The following is a 7,264-nucleotide window of genomic DNA, read 5'->3' as shown; positions in this document are numbered from 1 at the left end:
TGCCACTCGTGAATTAAGGAGTAGGAGTTACGTTACAACTAGCAGGAACATTATGTGTTTAGTTGAGAATGATAGGTTTTCTGGATAACATGTAACCCTAATTGGCATTTGAGAGAGAAATAAGCCTGGGAAAGTAAAAGAATAGCTGAATTGGGCTGGGCACGGTGGCTCACTGCTACAATCCCAGGACTTTGGGAGGCTGAGGTGGGCAGATCACGAGGTCAGGAGATCGAGACCATCTTGGCTAACACGGTGAAACCCCATCTCTACTAAAAATACGAAAAATTAGCCTGATGAGGTGGCGGGCGCCTGTGGTCCCAGCTACTTGGGAGGCTGAGCCAGGAGAATGGTGTGAACCCAGGAGGTGGAGCTTGCAGTGAGCAGAGTTCACACCACTGAACTCCAGCCTGGGTGATAGAGCGAAACTCTGTCTCAAAATAAAGGAATAGCCGAATTACTGACCTAATGGCGCTTTTGTGTGCTCCTGATACAACTTACGTGCAAATGAACTATCCATGCCAGCAGCCCTAGAGCTTTGGATTGGGGTCTGGGTAACCTTGTCTTTGGGGTCTCGCTATGTTGACCAAGCAATCCTCCCATCTTAGCCTCCCAAAGTATTGGGATTACAGGTGTGAACCACTGCGCCCAGCTACCTTTTCTACCTCAAGGTGGGCCCAAGAAATGCAAAAGACAAAATACACTTAGCTAAGAGACAATTGGAAAGCTTGTTTTTCCAACCATGCAGTAACCATTTAATGTGTCCAGCTAACTTACATTAATTGGATCATTTATTTTTTTGAGATGGTCTTGCTTTGTCACTCAGGCTGGAGTGCAGTGGCTCACTGCAGCCTCAACCTCCCGGGCTCAAGTGATCCTCCCACCTCAGTCTCCTACATAGCTGTGACTATAGGTGCCTGCCACCACACTTGGCTAATTTTTTTGTAGAGACAGTTTTGCTATGTTGCCCAGGCTGTCCCGAACTCCTGAGCTCAAGCAGTCCTCCTGGCTTGGCCTTCCTATAGGCATGAGCCACAGCGCCTGGCCAGGATTAGTTTATTAGGACTTCACAACTGGCTTTCACTATTTTCATATCTAAATTTTGTCTTGGGCATCCTAATTTCTCCATTTTTTATTCCAGTGTGAGATTGGTCTTAAAACTTGAACACTACATCACTAGCCAGCTTGAACCTTCAGACTTCATTACCTATAGAATTTCTTAGTATTTCAACCTTATTATTTTTTCATTTACTTCTCAGGATGTTTTGTTCAGAATTGCCTCTGACCTGGATGCTCTTCAAAAATCGTATGTTAAAGAAATGGCTCTGTGGCCGGGCGCAGTGGCTCACGCCTGCAATCTCAGCACTTTGGGAGGCGGAGGTGGGCGGATCACTTGAGGTCAGGAGTTTGAGACCAGCCTGGCCAACATGGTGAAATCCCGTCTCTACTAAAAATACAAAAATTAGCCAGGTGTGGTGGCATGCACCTGTAGTCCCAGCTACTCTGGAGGTTAAGGCAGGAGAATCGTTTGAACATAGGAAGTGGAGATTGAGGTGAGCCGAGACTGAGCCACTGCACTTCCAGCCTGGGTGACAGAGCGAGACTCTGTCTCAAAACAAACAAAACAAAAAACTCTGTTATATCTGAAGCCTTAACCCACCTCTCAAATTGCAATATTTTCTAAAATCTCATGTCAGTGTTATCCACCACATATTTTAGCATTTGGTCATTTATTCTACTTTCTGTTATGGGTTAGTTAGGCATTTGAGGTCTATCTTTTCTCCTAACTAGATTCACCTAAAATAGTGCCGTGATCTCTGTGGCTTCTGCAGAGGCTGATTAGTGAGGGTCTGGATAGTGTTCAATATAAACTTTTTACTGGAAGAATGAAACAGCCTGAGTGACTTGTTGCTGTTAATGCTGTGATGGTCTCATCTGTCCACCAGGGGGCACTAAATGGCTGGCTCTAAAAGATCCCCATAAATTGTTGGGTCTTGGAGGGTGAATCATGTTTTGACCCTTCTCGAATGGTTTAGTTTTCCATGTTCAGTCAATTCTACCGTATCTTGTCTGTTCTCTCTATTCCTACTTTCACTGCTTGAGTAACTCCCCATCATCATTGCAGGGGTTCTGGCAGATGTATTGGCTTCAAACTTTTTTTTGAAAAATAAAAATTCCTAAAAAAAGTACTTTAAAAGATAGGGTCTTGCTATGTTGGCCAAGTTGATCTTGAACTCTTGGCCTCAAGCAATCCTCCTGCCTCGGCCTCCCAAAGTGCTAGGTTTAGAGGCGTAAGCTACCATGCTCAGCCTCTAAACTTCTTATTGCCAAAAAAGCCCTCTATGATGCCACCAATAAGTACAAAGTCCAAACACAAGAATGGAACTACAACCTTTTTCAATCTGATCCTGATTACATTTCCCTTCCAGATCCTGCCCTACACCTGATGTACTATGCATTGTAGTTGTTATTTATTTTCATGTATCCCTCATGCTGTTGCCTCTAGCCTGCTATGGTCATTCCGACTCTTCTATCAAAATCATGCATATCCTTCCAAGTGTAAGCCAGGTACAACAGACATGAAGCCTTTCCTGATTTCCAAGTCAGAAGTAATCACTCCTGCAGTCAGGACAAACTGTTCCTGTCCCTGTTTAATATTTACTTTGTGGTTTTATAGTGAAACTAACTACATTTCTGTTTTCCCACTAGAATGCAAGCTTCTTGAGGGCATCAATTGTGACTTTGTGTCTACCTCACAGGGCCTGCCATTTAGTAGGTGCCCAAAAGTTGTTTATTCACCCTGGGCTTGCCTTTCCTGTCCTGGAGAAGGCGGTAACAACAATAGTGTTGCCTTTAATCTGGACCTGGTTGTTTTCTTCTTCCTCTTTTTTTTTTTTCCTGAGGCGGAGTTTCACTCTGTCACCCAAGCTGGAGTGCAGTGGTGCCATCTCAGCTCACTGCAACCTCCACCTCCCAGGTTCAAGCAATTCTCCTGCCTCAGCCTCCTGAGTAGCTAGGATTACAGGCATGCGCCACATGCCTGGCTAATTTTTTGTATTTTTAGTAGAGATGGGGTTTCAACATGTTGGTCAGGCTGGTCTCGACCTCCTGATCTCGTGGTTAACCCACCTCGGCCTCCCAAAGTGCTGGGATTACAAGCGTGAGCCACCGTGCCCGGCCTTTAGTTTTATTCTTATAAGAGTCAGACTAACTATTTTACTTAAAAGAGACTAGGTGTAGAGGAAGAAGCATGGAAAGAAAGTTACTTTCCTCGGGCAAGCTTGGTTATTTTTGGTGGATGATTTCTGTCAGTCACTCCTGATCGGCTCTCTGTTAACTGAAGGATAGAAATGAGCCCAATCTCACTGGAGTTCCATGGGAAGAAAGAGACTGGGAGAGCCTGCGTATAAAATCTGTCTGGGGTGAGGGTCTGTGAGTCAGAGATCCTTAGAGGGCCTTTGGATGATGCGAAATAAACCGAGGCAACCCAGTGCTTTTTAAGGTAGGATTTGCCCAATCCGACGTTGGCAATGGAGAAAAGAAACAGTTGGTGGGTTTTTACAATAATATTGCTGCTTTCCTTGTTTTTATTTATGGTTAGAATGAGCAGCCTTTCTCAAATTATGATCACATTTTATTATTATTTGTATTATTTTTTGAGATGGAATCTTGCTCTGTCGCCTAGGCTGGAGTGCAGTGGCACGATCTCGGCTCACTGCAACCTCCGCCTCCTGGGTTCAAGCGATTTTCCTGCCTCAGCCTCCTGAGTAGCTGGAATTACAGGTGTGTGCCACCATGCCAGGCTAATTTTTGTATTTTTAGTACAGACGAGGTTTCACCATGGTAGTCAGGCTGGTCTTGAACTCCCGACCTCATGGTCTGCCTGCCTTGGCCTCCCAAAGTGCTGGGATTACAGGCATGAGCCGCTGCGCCCGGCCTTATTATTATTTTTTAATGGAGACAAGGTCTTGCTCTGTTGCTCAGAATGAGCAACACATTCATATCTCACTGAAACCTCAAACTCCTGGGCTTGAGCCATCCTTCCACCTTAGCCTCCCAAGTATCTGAGACCACAGGCACATACCACTGTCCCTGGCTAATTTTTTGTTTTTTTATTATTTATTTATTTTTTTGAGAGGGAGTCTTGCTCTGTCACCCAGGCTGGAGTGCAATGGAGCGATCTTGGCTCACTGCAAACTCAGTCTCCCGGGTTCCAGCAATTCTCCTGCCTCAGCCTCCCAAGTAGCTGGGACTACAGCCGTGCACCACCAAGCTCGTCTAATTTTTTTATTTTTTAGTAGAGATGGGGTTTCACCATATTGGCCAGGCTGGTCTTGAACTCCTGACCTCATGATCCGCCCGCCTCAGCCTCCCAAAGTGCTGGGATTACAGGCATGAGCCATCGCGCAGGGCCAGAATTTTATTATATTTTATTTTTTGTAAAGATGAGATCTTGCTATGTTGCCCAAGCTGGCCTCAAACTCCTGGGCTCAAGTGATCCTCCCACCTCAGCCTCACAAAGTGCTTGGATTACAGGCATAAGCCACCATGCCTGGCCCAGTATTCCTTTTTATGGCTGAATAGTATTTTATTGGATATAACACATTTTGTTTCCATCATCAACTGATGGACATTTGGGTTGTTTCTATTTTTTTGGCTATTACAAATAGTCTGGCTCCAAACAACTGTATAAGTTTTTGTATGAACATATGTTTTCATTTCTCTTGGGTATATACTTAAGAATGGAGTTGCTGGGTCATACTGTGCTATGGTTTGAGTGTTTGCACCTCCACCACAATCCATATGCTGAAATCCTAACCCCCAAAGTGATGATATTAGCAGTTCGGGACTTATGGGAGGTCATTAGTTCGTAGGAGAAGCCCCAAGAGCTACCTTGCCCTTTTACATCACGTGAGGATACAGTGAGAAGGTACCATCTATGAACCAGGAAATGGGATCTCACCAGATATTAAATCTGCCAGAACCTTGATATTGGGCTTCCCAGTCCCCAGAACTGCAACAAATAAACTTCTGTTGCTTGTAAGCCACCCAGTCTACCTTATTTTGTTACAGCAGCCCAAATGAATGGACTAAGACCCATGGTAACTATCTTTAACCTTTTGAGGAACTGCCAGACTGTTTTCCAAAGCAGCTGCATCATTTTACATTTTCACCAGCAATGTATGAGGCTTCTGGTCTCTTTACATCCGCACCAAACTTGTTATTGTCAATCTCTTTGGCTATAGCCATCCTAGAGGGTATGAAGAGGTATCTCATCGTAGTTTCAATTTGCATTTGTCTGACGACTCAAAGATGTTTAGCATCTTCTCATGTGCTTATTTGCCATTTGTATGTATGTGTGTGTGTGTGTGTGTGTGTACATATATATATATATATTCAGATTCTTTGCCTTTTTTCTTTTTTTGAGACTGGGTCTCACTCTGTCCCTCAGGGTGGAGTGCAGTGGCCCAATCACGGCTATCCACAGCCTCAACCTCCCCAGGCTCAGGTGATCTTCCTACCTCAGCCTCTTGAATAGCTGGGACTACAGGTGCGTGCCACCACACCCGCCTAGTTTTTAATTTTTCTAGAAATGGGGTTTCGCCATGTTGCCCAGGCTGCTCTTGAACTCCTGTCTCAAGCAATCTGCCCGCCTCAGCCTCCCAAAGTGCTAGGGTTACGGGGATGAGCCACCAAGCCTGGTCCTCATTTTTAAAGTAGATTGTCTTCTTGTAAGACTTCTTTTTAGTTTTTAAAATTTATATATTTTTTATTTTTAGAGATGAGGTGTTGCTATGTTGCTCAGGCTAGCGTACACAGGCATGGTACTCCAGTGCATGCCATAGTGCACTTCAGCCTTGAACTCCTGGCATTAGGCAAACCCTCTGCCTCAGCCTCCCCAACAGCTGGGACTACAGGTATGCATCAGCATGCCCAGCCTTCCTTTGCTGAATACTGAATACTGAAGACTAGACTTATCAGATATATGATTTGCATATAATATTTTCTTCCATTTTGTGGGTTCTTTGCTTGCTTTTTTTTTTTTTTGAGATGGAGTCTCGCTGTTGCCCAGGCTGAAGTGCAGTGGCGCGATCTTGGCTCACTGCAAGCTCTGCCCCCCGGGGTTCATGCCATTCTCCTGCCTCAGCCTCCCGAGTAGCTGGGACTACAGGCGCCCGCCACCTTGCCTGGCTAATTTTTTGTATTTTTAGTAGAGACGGGGTTTCACCGTGTTAGCCAGGATGGTCTCGATCTCCTGACCTCGTGATCTGCCTGCCTCGGCCTCCCAAAGTGCTGGGATTACAGGCGTGAGCCACCGCGCCCAGCCCAGTTCTTTGCTTTCTTGACAGCATCTTTTGAAGCACAAAAGTCGTGAAGATGTGTCTATATTTTCTACTGAGAGTTTTATAGTTTTAGCTCTTATGTTTAGGTCTTTGATCCATTTTGAGTTTTTTAAAAAAATATTTATTTATTTATTGAGACAGAGTCTCACTCTGTCACCCAGGCTGGAGTGCAGTGGTACGATCTCGGCTCACTGCAACCTTTGCCCACTGGATTCAAGCAATTCTCACGCCTCAGCCTCCCGAGTAGCTGGGATTACAGGTGCCTGCCACCACGCTCAGCTAATTTTTGTATTTTTAGTAGAGACAGGGTTTTACCATGTTGGCCAGGCTGGTCTTGAACTCCTGACTGCAAGTGATCTGCCCGCTTCAGCCTCCTGAAGTGCTGGATTACAGACATGAAGTGCTGGATTACAGACACCCCCGCCCTTGAATTTATTTTTGTTTATGGTATAAGACAGGGGTCCAGTTTTCTTCTTTTGCATGTGGATATCCAGTTGTCCCAGTATCATTTGTTAAAAAGACTTCTTTTCCCATTAAATTGTCTTGGTCCCCGTTTTGTAAATCAATTGACCAGTCTCTGGACTCTCAATTCTGTTCCATTGATTTTCGTGTTTGTCCTTATGGCAGTACCACACTGTCTATATTACTGTAGCTTTGTAATAAATTTTGAAATTTTAGGAGTGTGAGTCCGCCAATTTTGCTCTTTTTCAAGATTATTCAGCTACTCTGGGTCTTTTGCATTTCCAAGTCAATTTTAGAATCAGCTTATCAGTTTCTGAAAAAAGACAGCTGGGACTTTAATAGTGAATACACTGAATCTGTAGATCAATTTAGGGAGTATTGCCATCTTAATAATATGTATGTATATATTTTATTTATTTATTTAATTTTTTTGAGACGGAGTCTCACTCTTGTCACCCAGG

The sequence above is a fragment of the Gorilla gorilla genome, chromosome 15, assembly GCF_029281585.2.
Source record: "Gorilla gorilla gorilla isolate KB3781 chromosome 15, NHGRI_mGorGor1-v2.1_pri, whole genome shotgun sequence".
Taxonomy (NCBI): Eukaryota; Metazoa; Chordata; class Mammalia; order Primates; family Hominidae; genus Gorilla; species Gorilla gorilla.
This window is presented reverse-complemented; position numbering follows the sequence as displayed.